General features: G+C 42.2%; 1 protein-coding gene and 1 long non-coding RNA gene across 3 annotated transcripts in view; one reads left to right on the top strand and one right to left on the bottom strand.

Annotated features, from left to right (window-relative positions):
* Positions 1-12,697, top strand: part of Vn (membrane-bound neuregulin protein vein) — a 326,537-nt gene that overhangs the window by 41,222 nt on the left and 272,618 nt on the right. The window lies entirely within an intron of this gene.
* LOC139767631 (uncharacterized) overlaps positions 1-12,697 on the bottom strand; it is a 289,471-nt gene that overhangs the window by 36,246 nt on the left and 240,528 nt on the right. Inside the window, exon 7 of the long non-coding RNA XR_011717189.1 lies at positions 9,984-10,120. This is a non-coding gene — a long non-coding RNA (uncharacterized lncRNA). The remainder of the gene's footprint in view (positions 1-9,983; positions 10,121-12,697) is intronic.

Here is a 12,697-nt window from a genome sequence, read left to right as displayed (position 1 = left end):
AACATTATGCAGATACAATTGCCTGTCATTACTGCGAATTTATCCTGCGACGTTGACACCGTGTAATATCAAGTGTCGGAATAATCAAACGAGGAACATTTATGTAAGATCTTTTTACGACTGAAAAATAAAAGACTGTAGGATCACACATAGGTAACAATAAAGATGTAAGTACACGGAGAGAATTTTTTGTTATATTTTACCCTTAAATTCACTACAAACTTGGGACAACTTGGCAAACCAAGGAATTTTTAAAATATACAAAAGACATTTTACAAACAACATGATAAAAATTACCAAGCAGATTGGTAAATTTTGAAAAATTATGCTCCTCACTGTACATGTTGTCCCACAACTACCATGATTTCAGAGTAAATTTTAAGATAAAATTCTCTCCGTGTAGAAATTAAAAATTGTTATCACTTGAAATGGATATTGAGCATTCAGGAAATTAAAAATAAATGACTAAATATATATTCAAGAAGGCGAGCGAGCGAAAGAGAAAGAGAGAAAGAAGAAAAAGAAAAAATAAATAAACTTATTTATTAATTAACAGACATAGCGAAAGTAAAAGGTTCTTCAAAATCGAGCGTACAACCTGAAAAAACCAGTTCAATTCTAGATCAATTACGTCTGAATATGGTGTAACTCTCTCCCAGAATTTTAGGATATACATAGACATTCCGTTACGAATACTAGGTCCGCATTTTTTACAGTCAAAGTGTTACCTATGTTACCAAGTTCGAGTTGCTCGGAGGACAAATTCGTTGCTCTTGATAACTCCGCGAAATCGAGTTCTTGAGAATATATTCTCGTGCGAGACGCGTAGGTGGATCCCATGCTTGTAACGGCGACAGTGGCGGCGGTCTCTTTCGCATGGAGATTCAATTATAAATTTGTAATCCGCCATAATCCGTTTGACGACCGTGGCTCAACAGGTCAGAGGTGTCGGTGGGTCGCCGGTGGCATTGTTTTTGTAATCCTGATGAATATTAATGCTGATTTTGTGAAAAGAGGGAAAAATGGAAGAGAGAGAAAGAGAGAGAGAGAGAGAGAGAGAGAGAGAGAGAGAGAGAGAGAGAGAGAGAGAGAGAGAGAGAGAGAGAGAGTGAGAGAGAGAGGGGGGGAGGGGGGACATAGAGAAGGCATCGCACTGGAGATCTGTCCTTCTCTCACAATCAACATTTTCATGTGCCTTCTATATAATATCCCCTTTCTCCCTTTGCCCATCCATCTCTCTTTTCATCCACTTTCTCTTTCTCTCTCCACCGCTTCCCTCGGTATTCTTTTCGCGTGTGGCTTAGTCACAGCCGGCAGAGGTGAGTCGAGGGCCCGCGGTGAATCCACTTTACGTAGGTATTCAAATTTCGAGTGCGTGTGCCCGGAATGCAAGATCTCTTGCCATCGCCGCCGGCGCGGTGCGGCGCGTCCGCGTCATCCTCCATGCAGCAGAAACGAAATGTCACGGCGCGGCACGCCGCTTGTGGCTCATAACGATGGATCGTTGACGATTCGACAAACGAAAATGTCACCGACGAAAACTGGTAAAAATTGCACATGGAATGACATTACGGAAAAATATTATACATACATATTTTTTTTCTTTAAAAGAGACAGGATGTTGAAAAGTACCGATAATTCTGACGATCTCAATTTAAAAGACTCAGATTTTGAGAAGTTGCACAGATGGCAACTAAAAGTTTTCTTTCCGCGCGATATACCTACCTAGGTGCGTTTCGCGGAATTTTGACCTATTTGGGGCAATTGAAAAATTTGGATCGCTCGTTAATTTGGATCGACGGGAGCCCACTTGCGAGGACCGGACATCGCCTTCGTTAATTTCGATCTGATCGATTATTGTATCGGCTTGGCGGGAACTCGCCGCGGGCGCGTTTCCACGTGCTTGTCCGCAATCAAAGGCGCTGTTTGCTCGCGCGTACGCACGGAGTGCCGTGCGTTTATTTAATATGGAGCCATCCTGCCACGTACGCGAATGCAAATTGCGGCGTTGCGCACGCCGGGGTCTGCATTTTGCTCGACATATTTTGATCAGCCGACTTCGTAATTAGAGGTGCTTAAATTTAATGGGGCATTCGCGCTGTTATTCACTCCGTGTCGGATACTCGATATCTCTTTTGCAAATTCGACGCTTGGCGGCTGATACTCGCGGGTGATAATCGGGAAAATATGTTACACCGATAAAACGAGAACAGGAAGAAATTTGTCACAGTTCAATAAAAATCAATAAAATGCAAGGGATCCGCGCGGCACTAAATTAACGGAAGCCAATGAAAAATAAGTCATCGGTGAATTAAATGAAAATTCGATACAGTCAAGTAATATATATTATGAAAACGCACGGGATGTGCTCCAGAGCCATCGATGAAAATTTTTTTAATATTTTTACGCAACGTCTGTATAATGCGTGTTAACACCTTCCGACTATGCCTTACATGCTACCTGAAGTACCGTTAAACTGGAATGCGGTGCCACTGAGTATCAAAAACGTTTCTAGTATCGCAAATGTACTTAGGAAAGTAGACAGGACGGCGTCAGTCGCGCGTGGAATTGCATCGGTCGCGGGAGCGTGCGTGAGAACGCCGCGCTCCGCGAAATTATTCGCTCGTTTGACGAAGATATCGGCGGATTAGGCGAGCATATAGTCCCGCGCGATTTGCCACGATCCGACGCGGGGAATGCGAGAGCAAATCGGCGCGGCGCGCGTATGCCGGGTCGGGACGCGGATACAGATACGGCGCGGCGCGCCGTGCGAGAGAGATTTCCTCTCGCACACTCGGGATTGTATTTTCTGCGTCGTTTCGCGCGGGCCGTATCGCGGAATCTGCTGCCGATCGAGAGCACTCCGTGCCCGGCCGCGGCGAGTAAGACTAGAGCCGGAACCGCTGGATGAAACGGGGCCATGCCTCGCGTAAATCCTTGAACCGCGCCGCTAGGAGGATTGTCGAGCAAGGTGATAATCTTCGGGACACGTTGCATATCGTACGATCGCAGTAGATGGGGGATTGAGGTGTCGTATGCAACAACCGGGATGCGCGTACACGGCGATCGAGTAGAATGTAGATGCTAATAGCATGACAAACGCGTTGATATGAAATTATAAATCACCGATGAAGGAATTGTTAGAAGATTTATACAGAAAATCCCATCGATATTTATCTACATGTTATAAATTGGTATTAGATTAAATTTGAATATAAAAATGTAAAAAATATATATCTTGCGATGTGCGCACGAATAAAACTACGAAACATATGTCGTTTTATTTTGCAAATTGTAAACGCGAGAGTTACGATTTCAGAATTTTTGTTAACAAATTGAATAAAGTAAATAACGTGTAATGTACCTACATGCCCCTTGCATTTTCCGCCGATTGTGTAATAAAGTAAAAACTGTTTTTATTATGAAGTACCTCGTGAAATGGATAGATCGATTAATGGCGAGAACAGCGACGATAATAATAATAGCCAGGTTTGATTTTGAAACACGCCGCGCTATGAAAATACGATGCGTATAACGTGATATGATGCATCGTGTTCCAACGGCCGCGATGTAATGAATTTATTAACGACAATCAGTTTTTAACGACGCTTTGCTTCGTTTACGTTCGAAATTGTTGACCGAAATGCGATGAGCGCGATGATATTTCGGATAAATATTCGAGACATTAATTATCGCGACATAGTTATTATCTTACTGAGCTCAATAACGGAAAATGTAATCACGATACGGTGAGACAATGAATAAAAAGTGCGATGCGAATTCGCGGATCGATAGAAACGTAGGGTCTCACTTTCATCGTGCGTACACCAGCATTGGCCGCTAAAGGGTTAAAGGAGGAGACACACGAGGAGAGAGTGAGGAGACAGTGGAGACACCGATTGTGTGCGCGCGTGCGTGTACTTGCCCGTGTGTGTGTGTGTGTGTGTGTGTGTGTGTACGTGGGAGAGAGGTGGCGTGTCCCACCGTGAAACCGCGGGCGCGTTCAGTATTATTAGCCGGCACTAGGCGTTCGTGGACTGCGCGCGCGGCGCGGGATAGGCACCTTATTGGGTTGTGCACGAAAGTAAGATAATATACACGTACAGAATGCGCGAGATATCCGCGTGCGCGGTAAAAGGTGCGAGGTAAGAGGGGCTGTGGCCCGTCGAGTCCTCACGGTTGATAAAAGGTTATGCGAGGAATGCGGTCTCATGAGAGCGCCGTCGCTCCACAACCGCCCCGCCGTCGTCGCCGCCGCCGCCGCCGCCGCCGCTGCGCGATATCAATTATCTGCCGCGCGGAATTAGCCTTCCCCGAGCGGGTCTCGAGTTGTCGATGCCGATGATCGATGGATGTACGGGCGGCGTACGCGCGTCTATAGGAATGCCGAAATTTAATATCGAATTAACGAGAGGTGTTGAACGTTCGAATTTCTAAATTGATAGATCTAACAAATTTAATTTCGTACTCTTCCCACGTTGTTGTAATATCAATTTTGCTGGATACTGGAAAATCTTCTACATCTGGTAAAAAGATATTTCTTTAGTAATCACTAGTTTATCGTACTTGTTCTAATTAAAATAATCTTAATTGGGGTGTCTGACCGCGTGCATGTATATATTTTTTCACTTTAATTATATTTCTTATCGAAAGATTCTCACGCTACGACGCGAGGATTTAACATCGCGGAGATGAACAGCGCCCAAACCGTCGAAAATCATTAAAGCCGAGCGCGATTCTCATTAAAGCGACGACGTATATTAATATCAGCGCACTCTCCTGTGGGTATTCGCGGATCGGGGCGGATATCCGGCGCCGTACAAGCGCACGTAGAAGTCCGCGTTTATCCAAGGATAATCACGCCACTCTCTCAGGAACGACGTTCCCAATGACGCTCTCTTTTTTTCTCTCTCTCTCTCTTTCTCTCCTCTTTCTCTTCATTACCAATGTTTATTTGCTTAGTGTCAGTGCACGCCGGTCTCGCGTGCGCGCGATCTAGATGATCGCACTAAGATTTACGGACGGCTTTAATGATACGCCGGAGACGCAATAATTACAGCTCGAGCGCGCGCGCCTTACGACGACGACAACGACGACGACGACGATGCATCGACGCTCCGCCGCGCGCCGGTCCGTCTTCGATTTTATATGTATATTTATATCCCCTTCCGCGTTATTATACCTTTATCGTCGTAAGGGATTCGCGCACCCGGTGGTCCAACGCTGATTGCCGATGCAACTATGCGATATACACGAATATATCATATTTGCCGAGCACGTATCTTTCCTGTGTCTCTATTTAGATGTAGATGACAGACCTACCAGCAGATTTTTTTAGTAACAATAATGAAACACCGTAGGAATCGCGGTGGCGGTTAGCGTAAGCCGTACGCACAACATGTACAAACATACTCGCGTATCGACGCCGCGGAGTTACTTACGTTTGCCATTCTTCGGATTCCAATGACAGCACGCTCCGATTGTCGCGTACAGGTGGATCGTTGAGCCGTGAAAGGCACTGCCGCGACCGTACGGTGTGTCGTTTTGTTAATTTGAAAGCGTATGTTGCACCAGACGTAGAGGCGAATCTTTTTTTTTTTTTTTCGTGGAAATTTGAATGTGACATAATTACGGAGTTGAAAGTTTAAGTTGAGTTCAGCATTTGATAAATTTTATTTTTAGACTCATAAAAAAGTTTTTAGAAAATATCTTGTGAGAAATCCAAACTATTTAATTCTAAGATTTAAATGTTACGCGAAAAGACCAATCAGACTTTTGTCCTAAGTTACCGCGGGCAAAGTGTGCATTCTGCACTTTAGCGACGTCAAATAAACTCAATCTTTTTAATTTGCATATAGATGCAATAACCAGTAATCATATGTTTCATGTCGCAAGTTTAAAGTGTCTTAAAAATTTAATAAAATAAATTTCATAAAAAATCTTACAGAAAAGTTCGTTCTAGAAAGACTAAAAATATATTCAGGTCCCTTATTTTTCAAGCAACTCTGCAACGTGTCACGTGTATTTGTGAAAATGAAGAAACCGCGAGCGCAAATGTTTTCTTGCCAGGCGTGTGAGACCGTGTATTCTCCTGTCAGCAATTTTTACACCGTCACTCCAGTTTCATTCCTGCGCCCCTCATATAGCGAAACGTCACAAAATTAAAAAAAAAAAACCGGCGCGGCGGGCGGCGCGAGACGTGCAACGGAATCGATTAATTTTCGGAAGGTGAAGTATGATAATTGCATCGAAGGGCACTCCTCGAGCGAATGTATGCGAAATGTCTGGAAAATTGTCACTCGACGATGGCTAATGAAAATTCTCCAGCGCGCCGTACCTTTTCGGCGAGCGCGAAATTGATTTATCGCCGTTCGGCGGACTTTTCCACGACCTCTCGATCGCGATCGAGCGGTATACCGAGCGCGAATAGAGGAATGATGGTGCGAATTCCTGGCGCCAGCCACGTCGATTCGCAACACCTTCCTACAACCAGAACTTCAACTTGAAATTATTTCTCCTTATCATAGTTCACGCAGTTAAGCGAATGACACTGCACCTTCCTGGGTCTATCTTCGACGCGAAGGCGCGCAAATAAGCCAGAGAGACTTGCGCGTGCGTCTTCGTCGTTTGTGCATTATCGTCCTTCCAGTTTCCACACACACAAACCCTCCTCGCTTCTATATATATACTTCAACGTGTCAGCTTGCGACTTGTCGGGGATTTCATAGAGTGTGTTTAGAATTACCTTCATGAATATTATATAATTTGGGATTTTGGGACATTAATATCAAAACGTACTCTTCAAAACTTTGTTTTGTACATGATGAATGATGACTATTATCCCAAAAGTTGTAATCTCAGATTGAAATACGGATTCTTCAAGATTTTTTAGGCAAATTTAGGATATTTTCTTAGCGAAAACCGAATGGAATATGCAATATATCCATATCACCAACTTTAAATAGCTGAACTTAATTTTAAGTTAAATTTTTCTTGAAATAAAAGTCATACTTGTAATTATCTTAAAAATTATAAATTTTAGATTTATAAAGTTTGATTCGTCAAAATCCTTATAACAACAAATCTAATTATGTGAGTTATACGCAATCGTAAAAAATAATGGAATCTCTCTTTTCTCTAATTATTTAACAGATATCATAAAGTCTTTAGGAACAGCGGTCACTGGTGCTACTTTGAAAATCACGGTATCGCAATTATTCTGATCAAAGTCAAGATTTTTTATCAGAAACATTACTTGTATCAGTAACGCGAAAATTGGACTCGCGGATGATTATGGCAGTTCAATCCCTGTGAGCATGTCGGCGCCGTCTATCCCCTTTCGCGGCTTCGATCGGTTTTCCCACTGTTTAGATTTCATGCGAGTGTGGCGGCGTGCAATGCTGGTGCGGTGTGGCGCGCGGGCGTGTTCGTGTACCCGATCGTGCGTCGTGCCGCACGCACGCACGCCGCGCCACGCCACGCCGCGCCACGCCACGCCGCGCCACGACGCGCTGCGCCGGTGGGTAACCTGACCATCGAATGGAGTATTCTAGGGCACTGTACCCGGGGCTTAGAATAAACTCGGTTTACTTAAGCATGACGGGCATGCATATGAGTACGGGGCAAAGGAGAGCCGCCAAGCGCCATGTACCCAGTGGCCAGAAATAATTGTCATTCTACTTGGGCCGGCACGGCGTTCGCCAAGGCCTCGTCGATCTTCTCTCTCCTCCTTCTTCTCTCCTTTCAACCTTTCGCCTTTCTCGGCTTCCCTGTGTCTCTCTCTCCCTTCTTCCGCACCCTCTCTCCGTATTCTCCACCGAGTTCGAATTCTCTCCATGTCTTTCTCCACGCTAAAGCTTTACTCTCTCTCGTTGTCCGGGCTTGTCCGTAACATCTTCTGCATTCCCCGCAAGTTCGTTTGTCTGAATATGATGTGAGTTTAATGTGGTTGGTGCAAGTTCTATCATTTGATTAAGAAGAGAAGAGTCGCATGAAGAGTATCGCATGTCCATTACTTTTAACAAACATAATTTATATTATTGCATTTCATTGTAGATCGTTTGAGTATTTGCACATTTTTGTAAACGTTAATTACAATGCAAATGTTAATTAAGTAAAATCTTTTTCTCTTGAAAATGTAAAACTTTTTATCAAGTGACAGTAAATCACGTCAGACAATAACTTGCTTTCGTTAGAATATTTGACACATAGAAGTTTATTTGAAATCTGTTCTGACGGATATACATTGTGTCCATTTTAACTGATCTAAACATTATCGAATTTTTAAAAGAAAATTCTCTCCGTGTACGTAATATTATAATTTGAGAAACTATATAACGATCAATATCCAAAATAAACTGATACATTTACCGCACATTGATTTTTACATTATAACATTCTGATTATAACATCATTACATTCTGAGTATTTTTACTTTATTGTATTTGTAGTTTGTAGACATCCATTTCTGTTGCGCGTTTTATTTTTTGTCCCATGGAACTCCTTCCAGAGTACAATAAATTTACTTCTTTTTCTCTTTCTTATATATCCCATAATGCGCCTTTATAACCTTTTATTCCACGAATCTCGCGGAGCACGTTTTGTTAACGTGGATTTCGTTTCCTTTACTGTTTTTATTTTCCGCGGGAAGTACCGTGACTTAAAAAAAAAGATCCTCGTGTGTCTCGTAACGTATATTCGTTATTTTATCTTCTATGCGAATGCTGGAGCGTCTCTTGAATTATAGAAATTTTAGAGGATTCTCTGTGACCAAGAACAGTGCGGGCGCGCAATAATAACGCCTGATAGTGACGGCTTCATCACGCTTCAAAATTGCTCTCGTTTTAATTTTTTTTTTAAGTCGCTCCTCCCCGGCGCGATGTTCGGGATAACTTATACATACACAGATACAACAGCCACCGATGGAGGGACGGTAAAAGCTAAAAGTTTGGATGGCAAAAAGAGCGCGGTGAAGGTATCGCTGCCAGACGCCGTTATCGCATTTTACTCCGTAACGCATGCTTGCTTGCCGATAAGCGTAAATAAGTTATTTAAGCAATTAAATTACTCTATAAATCAATTTAGTGAATACAATAACAGTCACAATACAGATTGGATGGTTAAATAAAATGGAGCCATTTAAGTTCATTTTAGTATTTGATCGAATTCTCGCGTTTACTAAATTATCTTTTTTTTTTATAATTAATTTAAAAAATTAGTTATTCTTTTTTTATTATAACAAGTTGATTTTTAATTCCTCTTTTAATAAATTTTATAAATTTTATACATTAAAGCTAGGACTTTAGGATTTGTTTCTTCGAGTGTACCTACTTTGATGCATTGATCAGTAAAACCATGAAAATGCCAAAAGTTTTGAGGTACTTTTCGTAAATTAAAGGAAAACTCAAATTGTTGCATGTTTTTATACTCTCCACAGCTCTTACTTATCCAAATAATTTAAAAGAAAGATAATCAGATTGTTGTTTGTTTCAAGCTCCAAACAGCTTAATTACAAACGCGAATTACAGCCGGCGATACGGCGGGGACACCCGGTGCATGCAGATTTATATCGCTTCGTGGCAGAACTAGTAACTAGATTAGGTGATCCCACTTTCGCGCTGCACAAATTGCCGGTGTATGCGCCGCCATTCTCATTCGAGGCGCCCGGAGAGTGTACGCAGGATAGAGGGACTAATCTGGCCGCGTGTCCGCGCGCTAGACACAATCTATTCCACATAATCGTAGTCAAGCTATTAGAAGCGGAACCCGTATCAATTAAATCGATCTTGCGGCAATAATTCCCCGCTGCACATCGCCGAGAGAGAACACACGGACGAGGGCACGGGAGTTGTTCTCTTTTCCTCCGTCCCGCGCGCGCGCTCCTTTTCTCTCTATCGCCCCCCTCCCCCCCCCCCCCCCCCCGCGACTACTTTCTCCGACTGGTTTCCGCGACGCTTTTGCCGCCGAACGAATTCTTGACTTACCCGTCGATGATTATTCTAATAGCAGTCCATCTGCGATAAACCTGTCCGTGGATTTCTGCGCTCTAATGGCTCGTGACATCTCATTTCCTCACCGGTCTCGTTGAAGATATTATTCCTCAGCGCCTGGGGTCATCCATCTGCGAATCAGATATGCGATCAATAATGCGATATATTTGTGAGACTAAGGGAAATATTAGAGATATACTGAGAATATGAGAGAATATTGGAAATTTTATCTTCTTGTCGTTTAAATATTGACTGCATTGAAACGCGCTTGCTTATATACAGTTTCTATATTTGACTTTCATTATGTTATTTACTTTCACGTATTGTGCATCATCTTTTTTCATAACTCATAATTCTATCAATAATTGGTAATTAATTATACATAATTAAAATATTCAAGCTAAATTCTGGGAAAGTAAATTCTTCACGGAATACAATGGAATAGAAGAGTTAAAAGCATTTTATCCGTTCGCATCCTTTAGGTCGTGAAAATACCTAGACTTTCAATTGCTTACAACTCAACGACTTTGGCCGCTTTAATGCGCTTGTTAAGGAGAAATCTATTCTGCTTTAAACTGGTCAAAAGTGGTTCGTAGATGAAGGAAAATACAGGAAGTCTGAGATATTTCATATAATCCGGTAGTCAAAGCGTTAACTGGTCAGTGGACTCCGGCGAAAAGTCGATTAATCCGCATATATCGGGAAAATACCGTTAGACGTCTTTTTAATTGACGCCGCAGTCGGATAAGATTAGTCCGACAAGGGAACGCAATTAAACTCTTGTAAAATCAATATCTGCCGCGCCGCTTTCTGACGTGGGTGATACGTCGAATTTTGACGTTTCATCTGCACGCAAAAACGTTGCTTCATTCCATTGTTCCTTCCATTGCTGTTTTATATGCGATAAACTTTAACGCTTCGCAGTCGAAATTACCTCCGATATTTCGCAATTTCTCTTTTTTTAAATCTTTGGTCGCATCATATTTTCCTGCTCCTTTTAATAACAGGACTTAAAATTGTGTTTTCGTTATAAAATAACGATATTAAAATGTCAATTTTTTTATATTCTTATAAACTGTCGTTTAAAATTGCAAATGTTGCGATTGCTACAATTAGCAGTAAGTCCTTAAAATTATTAATATTTAATTCAGCATTCAAAAAAAATTTTTTTACGTATCAATAAGATACAGTAAATGGTTAATGTTTTCCATTTTTTTTGTTTATAATATTAATGCAAGTAATTAATGAAAGCGTTTGATTAATTCAAGTAGAAGTTCTTATAAAACGTTTTTAGATGTAAATTAGTGGTGTACATAGTGTACACGTGGTCACAAACGTTTATAAAATTTTCGCAAATAAAGCTCGCGTCCAAATCATTTCAATACAAATTTAATTAAAAAGAAGTACCTACGAGAAATTTTGTGACTCTTGTAGAGTAATAAGAAAAAAAAATTACGCATTCAAAGACACTGTCATAATGCTCATAGCGTTAGACCCACCTCGACGCGTTAACAGTTACGTGTTAACAGGCTTAAGGTTGATAGGTTAATATACCGGGTGTATGCGTATACGTATGCCGCGGAGTAAACTCTGTGAAATTGGACTACCAGCAATTTCGGCGACACGACATGTTGATGGGCTTCAGCACAACCGCGTACCGAAAACTGATTCGGGACTCGGGACTCTCTCCGGCCGTGCCTCTTCTGCGGCCACCGATATATGTGCGTCGACCCTGAACGTCGTTGCGGCGAGGTGCAAAACGCCCGCAAGATCGTCGACAGCCACGTGAATTCCCTACCTTCCGGTTACCTGCCCCCCTCCCCCTTCCTACGTCTTTGGTATGAGATAAGATATCGGTCCCTGATTATTCATTCATCGCGTGTAATCACTGGCATTTCATCTAGGCGTTCTTGACTTCTCGGTAGCGCCGAGAGGTTCTCCATTTCAGCGGACGTGCCTTTAACCCCTTCGTATTTATAGCCGAGTTATCTGACGTTCCCCTCCGCGTCGTCCGTCTGACGCTCTGCACGAGATATCTCGCGTCCCTCTTACCAATGTAACATTTTCCATATTGTAACAAATCTATGTATTTCTGTGTGTTTCAAAATTTGACGTGCGAAATGTGAGTAAAATGTTCTAAGAATGAGTAAAATGAACGCACAATTCGTGCTATTAAAACGTATTTAATTAAAAACGTGAATAATTTTCAAATATTTACTTTTCTATATAATATCTTATTAGATAGTTTTGCAAAGTCTTGAAAAAGTTTCTAAATTATATTGAATTTGAAGATTATTAATTTTGCTACTAATACAATACTAATACAATACTAATTCCCTCTTTTAAAATAATATGGTGGTCATATTAATTTAAAAGAGGGAATTGCTGGATCCGCGAACGTCCCGCGTTGGGCGCGACGAGAAAGAACAGTCGCGGCGTTTAAATCACCGTGGAACCTTCAAGATGGAGGTAGGCGTGGCGCCACAATGGTGGTGACTTCATCGTCGAGGTGCCAGATGATCGCGTCACGACACTGACAACGTACCCTCTCGATCGCCGCCGATCACCCACGTCGCACGGATTCATTCTCAAGTCCATTTCTCTCACGCCGATTGTTGTGACTCCTCGATACGCTTGTCATCCGGTGTTAGATTACGCGCCTCTCTCTCTCTCTCTCTCTTTCTCTCTCTCGTATGTCATCCAGGCTC

The sequence above is a fragment of the Temnothorax nylanderi genome, unplaced genomic scaffold (assembly GCF_030848795.1).
Source record: "Temnothorax nylanderi isolate EJ_2023f unplaced genomic scaffold, tnyl_v1.0 TNYL_tig0011_pilon, whole genome shotgun sequence".
Classification (NCBI taxonomy): domain Eukaryota; kingdom Metazoa; phylum Arthropoda; class Insecta; order Hymenoptera; family Formicidae; genus Temnothorax; species Temnothorax nylanderi.
Note: the sequence above shows the minus strand (reverse complement) of the source record. Positions and strands in the feature narration are given on the sequence as shown.